This window comes from Malurus melanocephalus, unplaced genomic scaffold (assembly GCF_030028575.1).
Source record: "Malurus melanocephalus ecotype Western Australia unplaced genomic scaffold, MMel_1.1 scaffold_403, whole genome shotgun sequence".
NCBI classification, from domain to species: domain Eukaryota; kingdom Metazoa; phylum Chordata; class Aves; order Passeriformes; family Maluridae; genus Malurus; species Malurus melanocephalus.
The window spans coordinates 217,960-235,679 of NW_026623635.1; the positions used below are offsets into that span (position 1 = coordinate 217,960).

Genomic DNA, 17,720 nt, shown 5'->3' on the forward strand with positions numbered 1-17,720 from the left:
TTTTTTTCTTTTAAAGTGCTTTTTCCCTTTGGGCAGAAAGCTGCTCCCTTTTCGTCACAGCCCGGATAATGAATTGCAGTGTACAAAGCCGGTCATACAATACGCAGCAGCGGCAGCGCGGAGCGAGAATCTTTGGGAAGAGTTTCCATAGAAACATTGACGTCCTCCTGGCGAACAGGACACCGAGTTCCTTCAATGGGAGGTATGGGGTTTTAAAGGAGCAGCGAGGTGGCGGCAAGCCAAGCCAGCAGAGCTATGACTCTGCATCTCCCAGCAGAATAGGGGGTTGGAGCTGGTGGGAGGGGAARGGAGAAAAAAARAAAATAACCCAATTACCCTCGCATTATCAAAACGTCGGATTTGATGGTTGCTGCTTGAACGGTGCTGCACAGAGCCTGGTAAATAATTAAACTGCTGACCGCAACGTGTGCGAGAGCCGGCAGCCAAAAATCATAAATACTCGAGGCTGTGAACTAGCAGCTTCTAAAAAATCTTGTCAGATTTTGTCACAGACTTCATCCCCAGAAGCCTTAAATTCAGCACAAATCGGCATGACGCAGGCACAAACCTCCCGGGGACGAGCAAGGTTGCACCCGGCGATGCGCACCCTCCCCTCCCCTGCTTGTCTTGGAATGAGACAAGTGTTTTGCTAATGTTCCAGCTCTGTGTTTTAAATAGCCTCGTGTCTACCCAGCTAAATAGTGGCAGAGCAGCCCTGTCTGGAAGAGGCTGTTTCTAGAAGGAAAACAGTCAGAGGAAATGTTTTTGCCAGAAACGTTGGAAATCATACAAAACAAAAAAGGGAGCCTTGCAAAAGAATTCGCCGCCGAGCGCTCCCCAGTGTTTTTGTTCGGGCTCACAGAAGGCTTTGTTTYAGAGCAATTCCCAGATGAGACTAATGAAGGTGACAGTCCCTTCTCGGAAAGSCTGTGACCACCCCAAGGGATGTCAGCTGGAGCCTGTGGGGCTCTGGCTCCACACCCGGAGCGAGCGCATCTCAGCCGGACACAGCGAGCGGCCACCGACCCAACGGGGCTGCTCTCAGCCTTCACAGCTTCCTCCAGCTTCAACCCTGAGCTGGAGACCTCCAGCACAATTCAGGTGACTCTCTGGGGCAGCTGAATGCAATTCAGGGCCTTGTGTGTCCCAAAGAGACTCATGGAATGACTTGGGCTGGGAGGGACCTTAGCACTGGTCCAGTTCCAATCCCCTGCCATGGGCAGAGCCACCTTCCACCAGACCAGGCTGCCCCCAAAACCTCATCCAACCTGGCCTGGAACACTTGCAGGGATGGGGCAGCCACAGCTTCTCTGGGCTATCCATACCAGGGCCTGACAACCCTCACAGGGGAATTTCCCCTTTGTACCTAATCTAAACCTGTCCTCTGTCAGCCTTAAAAACACACAGTACCTAAACATCTTCTTGGGGTGAGTCCCACGAGGTGAGGAGCACCCATTGCAGCTCTTCCTCTATTTCTCTTTAGCACAGATATCTCAGGGGTGACTCATTCACCCAGCAAACCCCTGTGGTTTCYTTGGAGCAGGGGGGAAGCTGAGCTCCACCAGGACAGCTCAGAGCAAGGAAGGAACTTTGCCCCATGCAGAAGCAGGTGCCGTGCTCTTAAACTAGCAGGAGAGCTTCTGTTATTCAAAACTATCCTGCAGCTTTCCGCACATCTATTTCTTGTTCAAACCCCTCCAGAGCAATCACCAGGGAGTACAAGGCATCCACAACCCCATCACAGTGGACAGGAGCCCCGGGTACCCTGTGCCTTCCACAGCCTGCTCCAGACAGTCTTCAAAGGCAAACCACTGCAGTCAGGCTGCTGACCTTAATCCCTGTCCTTTGCAACGCTCAGAGACTGGGGCTATTTATACTGCTCTTATTGCAATGCTGRAAACTCTTTGCTGAAAGCTAAATTATTTCAGATCTATATGGGTGTGATGCCACATGAAGTTCTGGTTTATAATTTTATAGCAAAGACATCCATTTATTCAGTGGGCTCCAGGTAGGACGTTTGATACAGGATGTGGCATTGATCTATTTGCAGAATGTTTGCAAGAAGATCATTTTGGTTCAACCCGTTCAGCAGGATTTTGCTGTAGACACAGACAGAAAAGTCCACGAGTCAGAGGATCTTGAAGAAGTGTCTTGAGTTTAGGGACTTATTCAGATTGTTTCAAAGGGTGATGGCAGGAATGACTTCAAAGGGAATAAGAAGAGAAGGTAAAACAGATATCCATCTTCCTGAGCAGAACCTAGCTCTTTTCATCCATTTGTCTCAGAGTGTTGCTTTACCCTGTTTTGTGGTTGCAGAAGACTTAGAAATAAGGACCCATTTAGAATGAGCGATGTTTTACTTGAGCACTTTGTCCTTACTTACAAGGTAGRGGAATTTGAAGGCTCATTATTCTTTCTTGATTAACATCCCTTTATAAGGTGYTCAGCTAGCATGACAATGAACCTGATTTAAATATCCAGGTAGGCTGGATTTGCATGTGCCAGGAAAAGCCTGAAGGCAAACCAGAGCCCACACCCACCACSATGAGGCAGCTGGGTCAAGGTGGGGCTGGGGACAACGCCTGGAGCTGCTCTGGAGGGGCAGGAACCGTACCCAGACCAACCCACAGCACACGGGAYTCACGTGCCCCATGGACCTGTTTGTGCCCACACAGAGAGAGCTCAGTTCTCCTGRATGAGGAAGGAATCCAGGTGGAGCAGGGGGATGCTCTGGTTTGACTGCAGCTGGGCCCTCTGAGCACCTCAGCATGGTGTTTCTGGAAGAGCAAGCAATAAATGAAATTATCTACTTGACTGGTATTAAACCGGTGCGCTACAGCAGCCCCACATCTCCCTGAATCAAATCTGATCACAGCACTTCCTTTGCCAGAGGTGCTCTCTCTTCTCTTCCAGATGATCCACAGAGCTCAGTGCTGTGCTGGGGGGTGATTTTAGGTGAGGCACAGGCACTGCCCCGACCGAGCTGCTCTTGCTCCAGCTGAACAAACCCTTTTCAGAGACACTTAATGAAGAAATTGCACTTAAGTTTTATGAAGCCTGGTGGCCCCTGATTACCCCTTTGGTGCAGTGTTGAACTGGGGGGGGTAAATTCCTTACTGAAAATGAGGTAATTCCCATTAAGGGCAGATTTATGTGCTGCTGGCAGAACCATGCACTGGGCYGGAGAGGCTGCAGCGACGCCTCGGTGATTCCGTACTGGCTCATGCTTGGTGGAGAATTCCTACAAATGTCTCTGCATGCTGCTCACAACTTGTGTTTGGCTTAAAAAAGAAGACAGGCAGTTCCCTTTCCATATCTTGTAGTCAAGAGCTGTCAGAGACATGTAGATGTTTCTATTCAGGCATTTCTGTTCAGAGGAAGTGTTGGTGCCCTGCTCGCTGGCTGAATCAGGAAAGTCTTCCTCTGCACCTGAGCCTGTGTGGTCATTCCCTTGGGGTGGATCTTCTGGAAAACTGCAGCCACGAGGAGCCACAGCCAGCAAACACTTTGCAAATCCRCCACCCAGCCCCACTGCTGCTCCTGGCCTAGAGCCTGTGCAAACAGCAGGGAAATCGTATTCCCTGTGATGCATCGCCTGAGCTTTCCTTCCAGCAGATCCTGCTCCTTTTTCACATCAGCTCCTCTGCCGAATCTAGGACACAAGAGATGCTCAATCCTGCCTTCTGGGCTCTCCTTCATCAGATTTACAACGTTTTTGTGCTCCAGCAGTAATCACAAGCTGCTCGCATTAAATGCCACGCTATTGGAAAGTCTTTCCGAAGGGCTCTGAGTCTTTGATCATTCCTTGTAATAGCAGAAAACAAAATATTTCTTTCAACGATGAAAAATGAATTCCCACTTTATCCTTCAAAATGGTGGTGGATTTCTGTGCCTCAGATGTGATGCAAACGCATTGCAGTGGCCATTTTGTACACCTAAATTTCCTAAAAACAGCTGAAATTTCCAAAGTGAGGATCCCATCACTTCTAGCATTGCCTTGGAGAGCGAGACCCTGTGCTGAAGAATAACAGAAAGGAAGAACAGATTTTTTTTAAAGATGGAAATTTGATACCAAAAATTAAGCATGGCCATAACAATTACAGCCATCTAGTGGGCAAAATTAACAAAAAGAAATTTAAAAATTTATATTCAATTTCAACAGTAAAATACTTATAAATGAAAGAGGTCTAGCATGTGACCTGGGGAGCAGCTTTCACTGTTTTGGTTTTTTTTTTTTTAACCTATTCTTCAGGAATACATAAAATCTCAAATATTTTCCTTTTTGCATTGTAGTCAACAAATATTAGGAAAATTAGATCTCATCTGGTGCTACTGTTTTAATGAGGGACTTGCTGAGAGCATCCAATGAAGTGTGTTATTGCTCWCACTGCAGCTGAAGGGACAGGACTGAATTTTTTAACAGAGATTTCCTTTCTCCAACTGGCTCATTAAATTTTAAAGTTAGATATATGACAACACAAGCTTTAAGTTAAGTAGTTGGCAACAAATCAACAGGCTTCAGAGAGTGATTAAGGATCTCTTTCTGCAGAYGCTTTGTACATGTTCTTTTGGCTCTTGATGCCATCCATCATTTCAGGAGCTCCTCGGGCTTCACAGGGTATTTCATGTTGATAGGATCTCCAGTGAATTTCTACTGAAAAAGCCAATTGGAAAGTAAGCATTTCATCTGAATCTTTGCATATCAAAAGGAAGAAAAAGTACATCCTTTTCTTTATCTTACTTTTATATGGAGCATATGGGCTGAAATGCTGAACCTCAGATCTGAATTCCAAAAACTCCAAAGAATTTTGATTTAGCCCATAATGAAATCTGCACCGGGATTTCATAACAATGCATTTTAATCCACTTCCAAGAAGGGATAAGATTCTCTGTGAGAGGGTTTACTCTGTTAGAACTTTTGGGCTGTTTTTCTTTTTTTTCTTCAAACTTAGTCATCTGCACTCAAGATTTAAAAAAAAACATATTTACAGAACAAACAAACCTTCTCAGAATAATCTCCGCAGGCTTTTGATCGCATGCCTCGGAGTGGAAGAACAGGCTATAGGATCTCTCAGCTCTGTGACAAGAAATAACTGGCTGTGAATTTTGGAAATCCTCTCTGGCATGTGTTCAAGCCGGTATTAATGCAAACCGCCCCATGCCGATCTCCTGACTCACCCCAAACGGCAGCTCCCGACACTCATCCCTGGGAAGAGAACAAAGCAGCTCCTCCCTTCCTTCCTGAAACCTCACGTGCCCCAACTGCTGCTGGACAGGACCATCTTCTGCCTTTCCAAAGGTTTCATTTGGGGCTGAGGCTGTGCCACTGGATCTTGAAGGGCTGTTTGCAGCAGTAAAATTGGTCCAGGCTCCCCATTTCCCGGGCACAGAGCATCCTTCAATCAGTCCTGGTGGTTTCACATTCGGGGCGTGAAAACCTCTTTGCAGCAAGAATGTCAAATTCTCCTTGTGCCTCTGGTGCAAATCTCTTTGAAGACAGCTATATGTCAATGACAGCATTACGTTGCTCCTAAATTCTGTGTATATTTATAGGACTCCATGGTATTTTCCAACTCAAGATACTCTAYGATTCTATGGGGTTTGTGTATTTATATATTATTTACATAGTGTATAAATAYCCAAGTAACCATTATCCAGATGCAGGCAGCATTTGCAAAGGAAAATGTTGTTTAAATACCACAGTCCTGCAGAATCTTGTGTGTTGGACAAAATCTCGTCCCACATTTGTTTGTGCCCGTTTCAGGAGGTTTTTTATTCCTTGTCCTGCAGGTGAGAAGTGAGGAGTCAAGGGTAGAGGCTATGCTGCTCTAACCATGAATTTCTTGACCTGTGACAGTTTTGGTTTTTTTAATCACAGCCTTTTCTAAGAACAGGCTGTGCAGTACAACTTGCCATATAAAATCCTGGATAGATACGGAGCTGGATTTGTGATGCAGTTACTGGTATTTCATTAACCTTTATCTTGACAAGTGGAAATAACACGCAGTGATTCAGGGGAAATTTTTCACTTRCAGAGAAAAATGGTGCCAAAAGAAAGCGAATGGGCTAGAAATTAATAAATACAAATCTCAATGGAAGGAATCAGCTTTCAGCTGGACTTGGCCCCTTGTCTGTGTTTCAGATGCATCGGGGCTGTTGTGATGATGCTCYGTGGGGCTCAGGAGCCTGTGGGTGACCCCAGCCAGCTTTGGGGACAGGGTGCCTCCCTCCAGACTCACTCCTCTGTTTTTTCCACCCAGATGAAGACCTTGGCCTCAAGGATTGTCCATCCCACCATGGGCTGTGGCCTCTCCATGCCGTGTCGTGTCTTCAGCTTTGTGGTTCCGTTGGGCTCAGCTGCTAAAAGGCTTTTTTACTACAAAAACACTGCTGGTACTCATGGGCCTGGTGATGTGGACATGCAATCACCAACCCTCCAAAACCCCAGGGAGAACCATTTTTAGGAGGACCTGGGCAAAACACAGCCTCCCTACAACTGCAGCCTCAACGGTGGCCAGCAGAGTCCCCCGGAGCAGACGACAGAGCTGGTGAGTAATAACGATAACTGATGTTTTTCCAAGTCAAAACCAGTCTGACTCACCACTRTTTTGTTTCTTTTATTGTTATTTGTATTGCTCTGATGCCAGACAGCAGATCTCAGTTATTGAGCCCGGGGTTTTATCACCACATAACAGGAGAAAGTGCCCTCTGAAATGCTTCCAGACTAAATCAGCAGGAGGCAAAAAAAGGGCAGAGCCACTGCTCGCTGCTGCCCTGTATTCCAGGGCTGAACCCCCCCAGTTGTCTGCTCCTCACTGAGCACCCTCACTCACCCATGGTGGCATTTTTTCCTGCTGGCCTTGCCTTGCTCAAATTCGAGGTTTATAAATAGTCAACAGCATTTGTTTCCCAAATAAAAGATCTGCTCTGCGCACGCGTTCCAGGACCCCTCGTGTTCCAGGGGGAGCACTTGCTGCTGGCAGGGGCTGCTCATATCTGCAGCTTTTCATCGAGATCAGGAGAAGGAGAACAAACCACGCCACCAGGAAAGGAGCAGGAGTGGTAAAACACYGTGGACATGGCAGTGGTCAGYCCTGGCCATTYGCTCTGGCCGTGCCAACACAGTCCYGTACAAGCAATTCCTGTCTCAGATGAAGTCAGGATCTATTCTTGGGCAGGGATAACATGGAAAATGTTTCTCTGGAGCTGGTATCTGCCAGGGATAAAGTCTCTCTCAACCAGTATCTGGCCCAGGATAAGTTTTGTACTGTTTGAGACACACATCAGCCTCTCAAGGCCTGTGCAACACCCTGGGTGATGCTGATGCAGGGAGCAGCCATACCCACCACTGCCCCTGYCAAGCAGAACAGATCCCATGGACTTCAATAAAATATCAGGGCCTGGATCCGTGCATCAACAGAAGCAGAATAATCCCCACATYCAGAGAGAAAAGCACAAAGAGAACCAAGATGTCAAAGAGACAAAAGCTGGCTGGGAGATCAATGCAGAAAAGCTCTGCACAAGGTCTGGGGTTTAATGAGAGCTGAGTAGGATGGGACTTGGCATAGATAGAAGCTATTAGGAACAGCAGAGAAGAAAGGAATATGCAGATAGTGAGAGGGGAGAACAGCTGGAAGAGGAGGCTGGGAGGAAAGCAGGTGGAGGGCTGTAAATTTTGGGTTGTGTGCACCAGTGAAACAGCTACAACCCTGCAAGGTGTGGCCAGGTATGGGAAAAGCYGGATGGTTCCAGAGGATCCCTGCAGGAAGGAAAGCTCCTCCTCTGCTTTAGGGGGACAGAAATGGTGGCAACGCTGACAATGGGCCCTCCTGCTCCTCCAAGGCTTTGTTCTGGCCTAAGAATTGGAGGCAGCTTCTCTGGCTTTGTTTTGGGGTTTTGGTGGGATTTTTGTTTTTATTTTATTTGATTTTTCTTTGTACTGTTGTTTTTGTTTTATGGGGCAGTTGGGTTATTTTTTGTTGTTTTTTTCAGGCAGAGTCCAGGTGGGTTCTGCAGTGGCTGTTCTTAACTCCTGCCCTGAGCTCCCTGGGCACTCCAAGCACCCCAGCATTTGCTGAGAATGACCCTAAAACTGAACTAAGCGTGTTCCAAGTGCCATCTCTGTGACAATGGCTTGGGCTCCCCATGGCAGAGGTGCTGCTGAAGCTCTGCTGGTCTGACCCACCATGGTCAGGGTGTCCCAGGCTGGCATCACCACCCAGGACTGGCCTTTGCCACCCAACAGCAGCACAGCAGGTGGGCAGAGGGTGGGGGTTTGCTTGAATTGATCTCAGCTCACATCTTGGCTTGGGAAGACATGCCTGGCATTCTGGTCAGCGGTGACTGACTCTTGAAATAAATCATCAGCCATTCTGGAGGGCTGTGTATTAGGACAATTATTGCTTTCTCCCAGCCTCAGCTGTGTAAAAATGCATCGCTTCTCTTTATGAGAAATTCTCATCTCTCTCTGTCAGTCATCTTGTCTCAGTGGGGAAAAAAATCCCCAAGCCCTGTCATATCAGAAAATGAGAAAATTATCAATATCTAGAGTGTGTGTATGTGAAAAATATGAGCTCTTTCTCCATTTGGGAGAATGAATCTTGGTTGTAATGTCTTATAAATGTTAGCAGCTTCTCAGACATTCAAAAATGTTAATGATCCTGAGCTACCAAAATAGCTTGCCGTGGAGTTCTCCATATTAAAAATCCTGTCTCGCCCTCTGCAGCCATCTCCAAGTCTCTCTGAGATGAGTGGTCCTGCACATGGCTTTTTTGGGGAGCAGAGGCAGGATTGGTACGTTCATGCAAACACAACCATCTCTGATGATTGCCTGCGTATGGGGAGTCAGGATCCAGCTCTGGTGCCTGAGATCAGCTTCATAAATACTATCAGCTTCCACCCAGMGTAGGAATAGAAAAATCTGCCAATAGCTGTAGCTTGGAATAGGAATCCTTGAGTAAAGGAAATCTCTCTTCTTCAGATTTTCGCTGGACTCGTTACGCTGTCTTCAGGACAGAGAGGGGACAGCTTCAAGGAGGGGACAGCCCCAAGGAGGGGACAGCCCCAAGGAGGAAGCACAGGTTTGAGTCCTGGCTCCAGTGAAGCTGCCTGGTGTCACCAGTGGAAGGAAGAAAAGGGCAGAAGTTGTTCCTTCTCCAGGCACTCCTGTGGCAGGACTCACAATTACATCTGCCTCTGTTCTGCTATTTTCCTTTTCAAAATCTGTCCCTTTTGCTTCTCTGAGTCATCAATTGTTTTATTTCCCTACCAGATTAGATTGTTCCTCTCACTGTAGCTTTGGGCTTTTGCAGATGAATGGGACCCAGGAGACCCGAGCATGGGGACTGAAGACACAGCAGAACACAAAAAGGGTGGCTGGCGCTCAGCAGACACCACAAACCACTTAAAATATCTTTTGTTTCTTAGCTATTGTTTGGTTAAATGTGGTACCTGCAGAGCGAGCAAGGGGCAGGGACAGGGCTGGGCTGTCAGGGAGTGCAAGGTGAGGCTGCAGGGAGGGAGGCAGAGGCATCTTGCTGCGACCCTGCACTGGGCAAGTTGTTTTAAATGATTCTGTGCAGGGAAAGGCAGATTTTGGCAGAGCTTTGGGCTCCAGCCACGGGTAGATGGAGCTGTGGGAGTGCTGCTCCACCAGAGAGGTCCAGSCCACCACGCTGGGCTCCTCTTGCTCCCGCACCAAGGTGTGCTGGAACCTGAGGAAAGGATTCCAAATCTTCTTGGAGTCAGGCAGGTTGTTTCTGGGATGCTCAAGCTGGATGCAAGTGTCCCATTGCCAGCTCACAGATCCATCCCCCATAACCTGCTGGGACCCGAGTGCCCCCTCTGCTCCTCAGACAGCAGAAAACAAGGATCAAGGCATTTCCAGGCACTTTAGCAACTTCTTTCTCAAAGCTTGTGCTGGTACTCCAAAGGGAATTACTCTTTGCCTGCGCAGTCCAGAGCTTTTTGGATGCACCAAGTGAATGAAATGTGAATTTTTTCTTTCTTTTCCCCATCAATTTCCTCTGTTCTGAAGCTGAATTGAGTTTTYTGATCTAATTGTCCTTCCCTTTCCAAACAAATAGAATGTCTTTGAAAAACTGCCTGTACTTTTATACACCCAACATCTGGTTTTGGTAAAAATTCTGTAACTTTTTAAAAGCCACTTGCAGTCTAGAGGAAGGGAGGGTGATTATTTAGTAGATGAACTTTGCCCTCATTTTTTAAGAAAAAAAACCTCATCCATTAATTCTGCTGCTGGCAATTGAGAAAGCAGTTGGGCTGAACTTTTAAGTGAACAAACACTTATGGATCTATTTATACCTGCCCTGAAGCAGACTACCATAGGTGGAAACGCTGTAATTATTTCCTCTCCCTGGTTTCCACTGTCCTATAAAGATCTCCTGGAGCAGCTTGTTAACAAGTTACTGCTGCCTATGGTGAAATTAGAATCAAGTCCTTATTAGCAACCAAACCAAATTGACTAAAAATGACTAAAACTGGCAGTAGCAAAGGTGAGAGGAGCTGCTCTGAGACAGCTTTTGCTGCTTAACCCCATCTATCTAAGAAGGCTGAGAATTAAAAATGACAAACGTGGCTGGCAGTTGAGGGGGGACAGGGACCCGAACAGGAATGATGGGGAGATGCAACATCAGCTTTCCCTGTGCTCCTTTTTCCATCWCTGCATGTTTCCAAATTAATTCCTCTCCCTGAAGAGTCCCCCTCCTTTGTAATCTTCCCACTCTTCTCCCACCCCCTTCTCCCTCAGTTTATTTCTCAGAGCAGATGATCTCCTCCGCTCACCATCCAGGTTAACTCTAGTTTCAGTATCGGAGATCATTTAGGCTGAAAATAGCTTTTACTGGGCCCATGTTACAAGCCAGGAGTGTCTGGTCAGCAGATAGGATCTCCAGCTGCCCCTCAGTCGGGGTTATCCCTGTGCCAGTACTCCCAGTTCCATGGCCTCAAGCCACTGAGCTTCGTCGCAACTCAAGAGGGTCATGGACTCAATTACAGCTGATTATGGACCACATGGGAGGAGCTGAGGAAACAGGAAAAAAAATCATTAATATTCATCCAAACAGCCTGTTCTTTAAAGAGATTTTTAGTTTTCATTGAATGTTTTTGGGGTTTTTTTGAAGTGACGTTAAACTGTTATCACTTTATGTTTATTAGGAAATGGCCAGTGGTGATATTTACTGTTGCCTTCAGGAGTACAGAGCTCACATGACTCAGATATGAAAATCAGCCTTTTACCTTTCAGAAGTATGAAATGCTGCCCTTCAGCTCCCGGCATGAAGTGATGATGTTTCTGGAGCCAGAGGATGGATGAGCTGTAAATCCCAGTGCTGGGAACTTCTGCCTCCCCTGCAGGACAAGGGAACAGCACCCTGAGCTGTCAACAGGCAGAGTCTGCAGCAGCTGAATGCAGTCAGGGGTGCTCTGTGCCTTAATGAACCCCTAAATGTCCAAGAGCACCTTTCCTTTGGGAAGATCTTCTAAAAATCATCTTTACTTTGTGCAACCAGCTCAGGGTAAACCAGCATTAGCAGCAGGTTGGATCAGACATCTCCAGAGGTCCCTTCCAACCCCAACCCTTCCRTGATCCTGTGACAATATCAGGARAAGTTTCTTCACCTAAAGGGCTGCCAATAATTGGAACARGCTCCCCAGGGCRGCAGTGGAGTCACYATCCCTGGAGGYATCTAAAATAATTGTAGWTGTGGCACTTGGGGACATGGTTTAGTGGTGGRTGCTGGGTTACAGCTGGACTYGGTGGAGTCTAGGATGGAGCTTTTCCATCCTAAAGGATCCAGGGATAAGATTTCACAGCCATGGCTGTAGGAAGAGCTACAGCGAGTGCCCAGGTGAGAGTCAGAGCAGAGATTTCAAAAGCCTCGCTACACTAAAGGAGTAAACAGCCTGTCTCCATAGCAGGAGATGCAAAGCAGGTACCAATTCAGAGMCGTGGTACAGCAATATTCTTTGGAAGATTTGCCAGATGGCTGGCAGCAAGACTTTTAAACTGACTTTTTTTCCCAATCAGCCATATCATCATCCATCAGACAGTCACTTTGGACTGACATTGCAGAGCGTGGCTGTCTCCTTATTGCCTTGCTCCTGTTTATTTCKAGCTGATTTATTTATATCTGGAACCGATATAAGTGGCACGATTTCTTTGTTTCATTAAAAGATTCCTTGATCTAAACTTTAAAAGATTTGTCTTCCRAGAGATCAAAGTCAACCCAATGTATGTCTGGCACCCCTCAGGTTTTCTGATATCCCAGCCTTCAGGTAAACCTGGAAAAGATATTTTGTTACRGAGTAGTAAATTCTGGTGACTGGGTTAAAGTGGAACTGACCATGAATTCTTGGGTACTAATACATGCCTATCATCCAGGATTCTTAATTATTGTTTTCCAAGAGGTAAAACAATGTTGACAGACAGTCAAGGTAAAACCCAGTGCCAACTGCAAGCATGGAAAATTACATCCCACTGCCCAGCAACTCACAGTCAAGCAAGTAAAATACGATTTGCACAGCTGAGCAGAGGCATTGTCAGGGCTCTAACCTAGGAGCCAAGCACTCCTAAACCCCATCTGTCACGACCTGTTGCTTATTCCTGGGAAAATAGCATGCAGCCAGCTCCCTAAAAGAGGCCATTAATTTATTAATTAATTAATTTTGGGGTGTGAATCTTTATGCCCCCAGATTTCTAGACGAATAGCGGCATGCTGTGACCAGGACAGAGCTGTCTCATTTATTCCTGTTGCTGTGGAAGGCATTTTTTCCCCGCTTAGCTCAATTATTCCAGGAATCAGCAGGTCTCAGAGCACACCCAAGCCTCGCTGCCTGTTACCTGCCAGTGCCATGGAAAAGACAGGGTGTTTGTGGGTGCTTTGAAGGAGCAAAGCTRCACAGAATTGCTGAGTGTTATTGTGGAAGGTTGGAGTATGTCCTGGATATGAATCATCTTGCTCTTTCTGACCTACTGTCCTAATTGAGAGTCATTTATTCCTCAGACGCTCGTCACTGCCCGGGTCGTACCTTTTCACAATGAAGCAGCAGCCTGGAGCTGCTGGTGTTTGTCCCACTCCCTCATTATGTGACAAATTAGAGGAGATTTAGTAAACAGACCTGCTGAATCATGGATCCTCCCCAAACGTGACCCCAAATCCCTGCCCCTTTGTTTTGCTGTTTTCTGTGGCAGGGTCAGGCCAGGACATGGTTTTCCCGTTGGCTATATGAATTTTACTGCTGTGCATGTTCCAGTAAAATCAAAGGCCTTAGAAAAGGCATTCTGTGGAAGCTTTTTTTGTCAGGGCCTTTACTCTCATTATCGTTTAGAGCACAAGCCTCAGGGCTGCACCAGCAGAGTTGCTCCTGTTTGGTCTCGCTGGTGTTGCTGCTTCTTCAGGAACCTCCATCTCTTTGTGGATCTGGGATGAGAGATGYTCCAGCCTCGTTTTTCCGACACATTTAAGATGTGTGTTCTTCCCTGACCATCTCATATCTCCATTTATTAATGRGAGAACTGAGTGCCTGCTCTGGGACGCCCACGGTGGCAGTCGGCCCGGCCTCATTCCTTTGAAGAGTTTCCATCTGAGGGCTTATCTTTGCTGCAGAATRAGCTGGGTTTTCAGCCAAGAGATCTCTGCTCCCTGCTCTGCCCACACTCCTCCCAGCAGGGTAACAGTAAATGGCAGCTGAGTGACCCAGCAGTTGCTTTCGATGATGAGGTTAAATGTTGGAGTGGCTGCAGACATTGAATCCATCGCCCCCTCTGCAAATCCCCTGGTGCCTCCCTTGAGTCTTCCCAGTGATGTTGTTCCTTGTCATCTAGGCACTTCCCTGATTCAGCTGAATTGGGGACATTAACAATTAATTGTCCCCATTTGGATGYCACTTGGGCAGGCTGCTGTCAAACATTTAGCAAGAACAATCTGGATAGGAATATTGGGCTTTGAAAGCACACTTCTGGCAATATAAGTGAGAGAGAGCTGTCAAATGCAGCCTGGGCTGGGAGTAACAACCAACACTAACCTGTCTGGGGAAGCCATGGATAGTTTTATGTACCTTTGAGGGGTTCAGACAATCTTTTTTAAATCTCAGAATGTGTTGCTTTCTTCACCATTAAAGATTCCTTTTTTTTCCCCATTACATCTTTTAAATGTGCCTTTATTTTGCAAAGGTGCAGCCTTTGTGGTGATCAACCAGAAGGTATCAGATCCTTAATTCTGGCTGGATTCTGACCCAGCTCTAGATCAGCTCTCAATTTTAGATTTATTCCTCCTCACCATATTTACGGTGTTTTTTTACTATCAGTTTTATTCTTAGGGCTTCATCTCAGGAAACACATTTCAACTAAATTTCTCTTTATTCTGCAGAAGAAAGTACTTGGAGAAAATATGATCCAGCTCAGAAGAGAAGTTCCAGGGAGCAGATCTCCTGGTGTGAAGGAACAATTGCATTATTATCCCTCTGGAGATGGAGATAAATGAGATTTATCCTCTYCAGGGCAAAGCATTTACCAGGCAACAAAAGTTAAAATTCCTGGTAAGGAACAAGGTTGGGCTGTGCAGCAACAAGTGTTTCTGGAGAATGTAAGCCTGACGTGTGTGCTGATGTTACTCTTTATTTTCTGATRTGAAACCAGTCCCACATATAAAGGAAACAAATTTCATCCTCTTCCCTACATGATTTTCAACAGCTGCTCATGCAATAGTCCAGCCAGCCAGAAAGGAGATGTTCGTAGGTAGCTGAAAATGAAACCAATTTCTGTCTGTTCTGTGACTGGTTTCACTCCCRGATCCTCCAGCTCAGGGCTGGTGTCTTCTGCAAATCCTTGTAGGTGGGATTGCTGGTTAATGATTGCTGTAATTCATTTAGGTCACAGCCCTTCTTCTGCTCCTTCTTTTCACTACCTGAGGGAGAGCTGAAACACAGATCACCCAATGCACAAGTGCTGGTTTGATTTATTGCCACAGTCAGCTAAATCTGAGCTCTCTGCCCAGTATCYATGGCTCAGTTCACCTCGGGTCTCTGGCATTGCTTCTTACAATTGCCCTTCTTCTACTTACATTTCAAAACCTGAGAATTGTTCTGGTTTTAAGGATAGTCACACAGTTACACCTCCAAATGGATATGAGGACCATTTTCAAGATAAAAAGAAAATCTATTTAAAATAATTGGCTCGGTATTTTCTTGCTCATGTATGCAGGTACTTTTATTAAAAGTGCTCTGAGCAGTGTCATGTGTGTATGCAGCCTTGGATTAGACTGAAATGAAATTGTGAGAATTTATGGAAAAGCTTTTTGTGAGAAAACATCCTTAGCTATGTAGCCTTAGAAACTAGAGTTGGAGTTGGAGCTCGGAGAGTGGCTATGAATATGGAGAGCCAGGAGTTGRAATAATCACAAGGGAGGCAACTGCACCAGCCAGGATGAAAGATGAGAGTTTCAGCAGAAAATTGATCAAGATAACGAAGTAGGGGGAAGATGTCTTGTGACAGCAGCTGGATTTGTAGCATCTAGCCTCAAATARGAGCATGAAACATAAGTTTGCTTGGAGGAGGAAAAAAATCAATCAGGAGATTTCACATAGGCTTGTGAGACTATAGAAAGCTCCAAGACGCCCTGGAACGCTGCACCATTTACCCTAATCGGGGGGTGAGTCAGCACTCAATTATGCTCAGGCAATTTTATATTCAGTTTTTTATGCGTTGGCGACAAAGCAATTTAGATAATATGGTCACACAGCAGAATCACCTTCTTTACAAATCTGAGTTCCATTAGCTACAATAAAAAGTATGTCACTCCGAGTGCTCATTTCCCAGCGTGGAAGATAATCATCATGTGGGATCAAGAAGAAATCTCTTCCTCCCATTGCCAAACTCAATGTAATTGTGTGACATGGCTGTTTTATCCTTGCCTCTGAAGATCTTAGTTACGGCTACTCTTGAGACTACACAGATCCACTGCTGTGTGCAGGGGCTGTCTGAAACCTTTGCATTAATAATAGCGCATGAGATAATGGCTCCTACTGGGTCGTGTGTTCCAGAGAAAACATTCTGTTCTAATGAAGTGGGTCATATATATGTAGGTACACGAGGGTGGCTCAGCCTGCCCATCACAGGGTAAAGAGCTGTGACCTGTGAAACGGAAGAATCTCTGTGAAATCGTGAAATTGAGTTATTGGCAAGTCCCACGAGTACTGTCCTGGGGGGTTTCAAGGTGTGGCTTTATGCAGCTTTTTGACAGCAGTTCAGGAAAGATGTTATGTTAATCTGACCTTTAGCTTAATCTTTTAAGGCACTTATTATATTATTTTGGCAATTATACCTTTAGGAATCAGAATTTGGAGAGGAAATGAATGATTTACTATTTAAACCGAGTGATCATTTCAATGCCAGTGACAGATTGAGTCTCCCATGAACTACTCCTTACACGAACTGTGTTCGAAACAGGATGCACAAACTGTGCAAAATCCACTTTGGATGTCTCAGGAGCCAACACACAGCTTGAATCTTCATTCCCTTCCATTATTCCTGTCTCCATGACTCGATGGACTTTAATAGGAGCTGAGTAAGGGCCAGATCTGGAGCACAGCAAGCTSAAAGAGAAATTTCCATTGGCTTTTTCCCCCCCCATGGATAATACCCTTAAAGATTCAGGGTCAAACCTTCAGCTGTYATATCCTGGCATCTTTCCACTCAACTAACTCTTCATGTCTGCACAAGTACTAGGTTTCTGTGCAGCTGAAAAGGAACACCCTTCTTGGTTGGGATTTTTTTTTAATATGAAGAAAGTTTTCATGATCTTCTCATGAGGAGGATTTTCAGACTGTATTTATCTAGACACAGACACTTGAACTCATTTACTTTGAAGTCACCGTCATTCACACTGTCACAGCGTGACTGCACAGCAGGTTAACTCAGCACTTCTCAAATCAATGCCTTCAGMCCCAACACCAACAGCTGTAACCTGTGCCTTTCCTAAAGGTGATATTCTGCCTGCCACCTGGTAGTCACTAATTAAACTCTCCAAGTCCTGGGCTCAGAATAAAACACTGTTACTGATAGGAATCRGATTGCAGAAAGGCATAAAAACCCCTAGTGAACAGCCACATGATCCTCAAGAGATTGCTTATCACCTGAAAATTAAAATATGGATGACTCGTTACTGAACTGTACTGTTCTTGGTTGCTTTAAATTCTTAGGTAGGAACCATGCGAGATCTTTTGGGGATGTTAAAATTGTATTTCATTCTGGATTTTATTGCAAAAGATTGAGGCATCTCCCAATTTTTTCTTGATGGTAAATTGACAGTGTAGGAAACATCCCTCCTCCCCTTCTCATTAGAGGTGTGCCTCATCCTTTTCCTGAAGAGCTAGAAAACAGTGAAGGTTTCATCTGATCCTTTCTAAGTAAACAAAAAGCATTGCTGGGAGAGCCAAAGGATGCTGATTTGGTTTAGAGGACATGGAGTTTACATTTACTTCAAAAGGAGACCCCAGTAATTCTCAGATGGCATTTTTTTACCCTTGCTAGTGATAGTCAGAATGTAAAAAAATAGCATAATTTCTGTGTTYATTAGACAGTTTTGGTAAACAGTCACCCCTCCATTGCTCCCTCTTTCAGTTTAAAATGACTGAATGAAAGCTATTCCTTCATACTCAGGGTTTGGCTTTTTTGTTTTTTTTTCTCATTTATTATCTATTTT

The 17,720-nt window shown here is 45.6% G+C and overlaps 1 long non-coding RNA gene across 1 annotated transcript; it reads left to right on the plus strand.

Annotated features, from left to right (window-relative positions):
* Positions 1–25: 25 nt before the first annotated feature.
* On the plus strand, positions 26–17,134 carry LOC130581334 (uncharacterized). The gene is made up of 3 exons (XR_008966207.1): positions 26–202; positions 6,261–6,548; positions 14,388–17,134. It is a non-coding gene; the product is annotated as an uncharacterized LOC130581334 (long non-coding RNA).
* Positions 17,135–17,720: the final 586 nt, after the last annotated feature.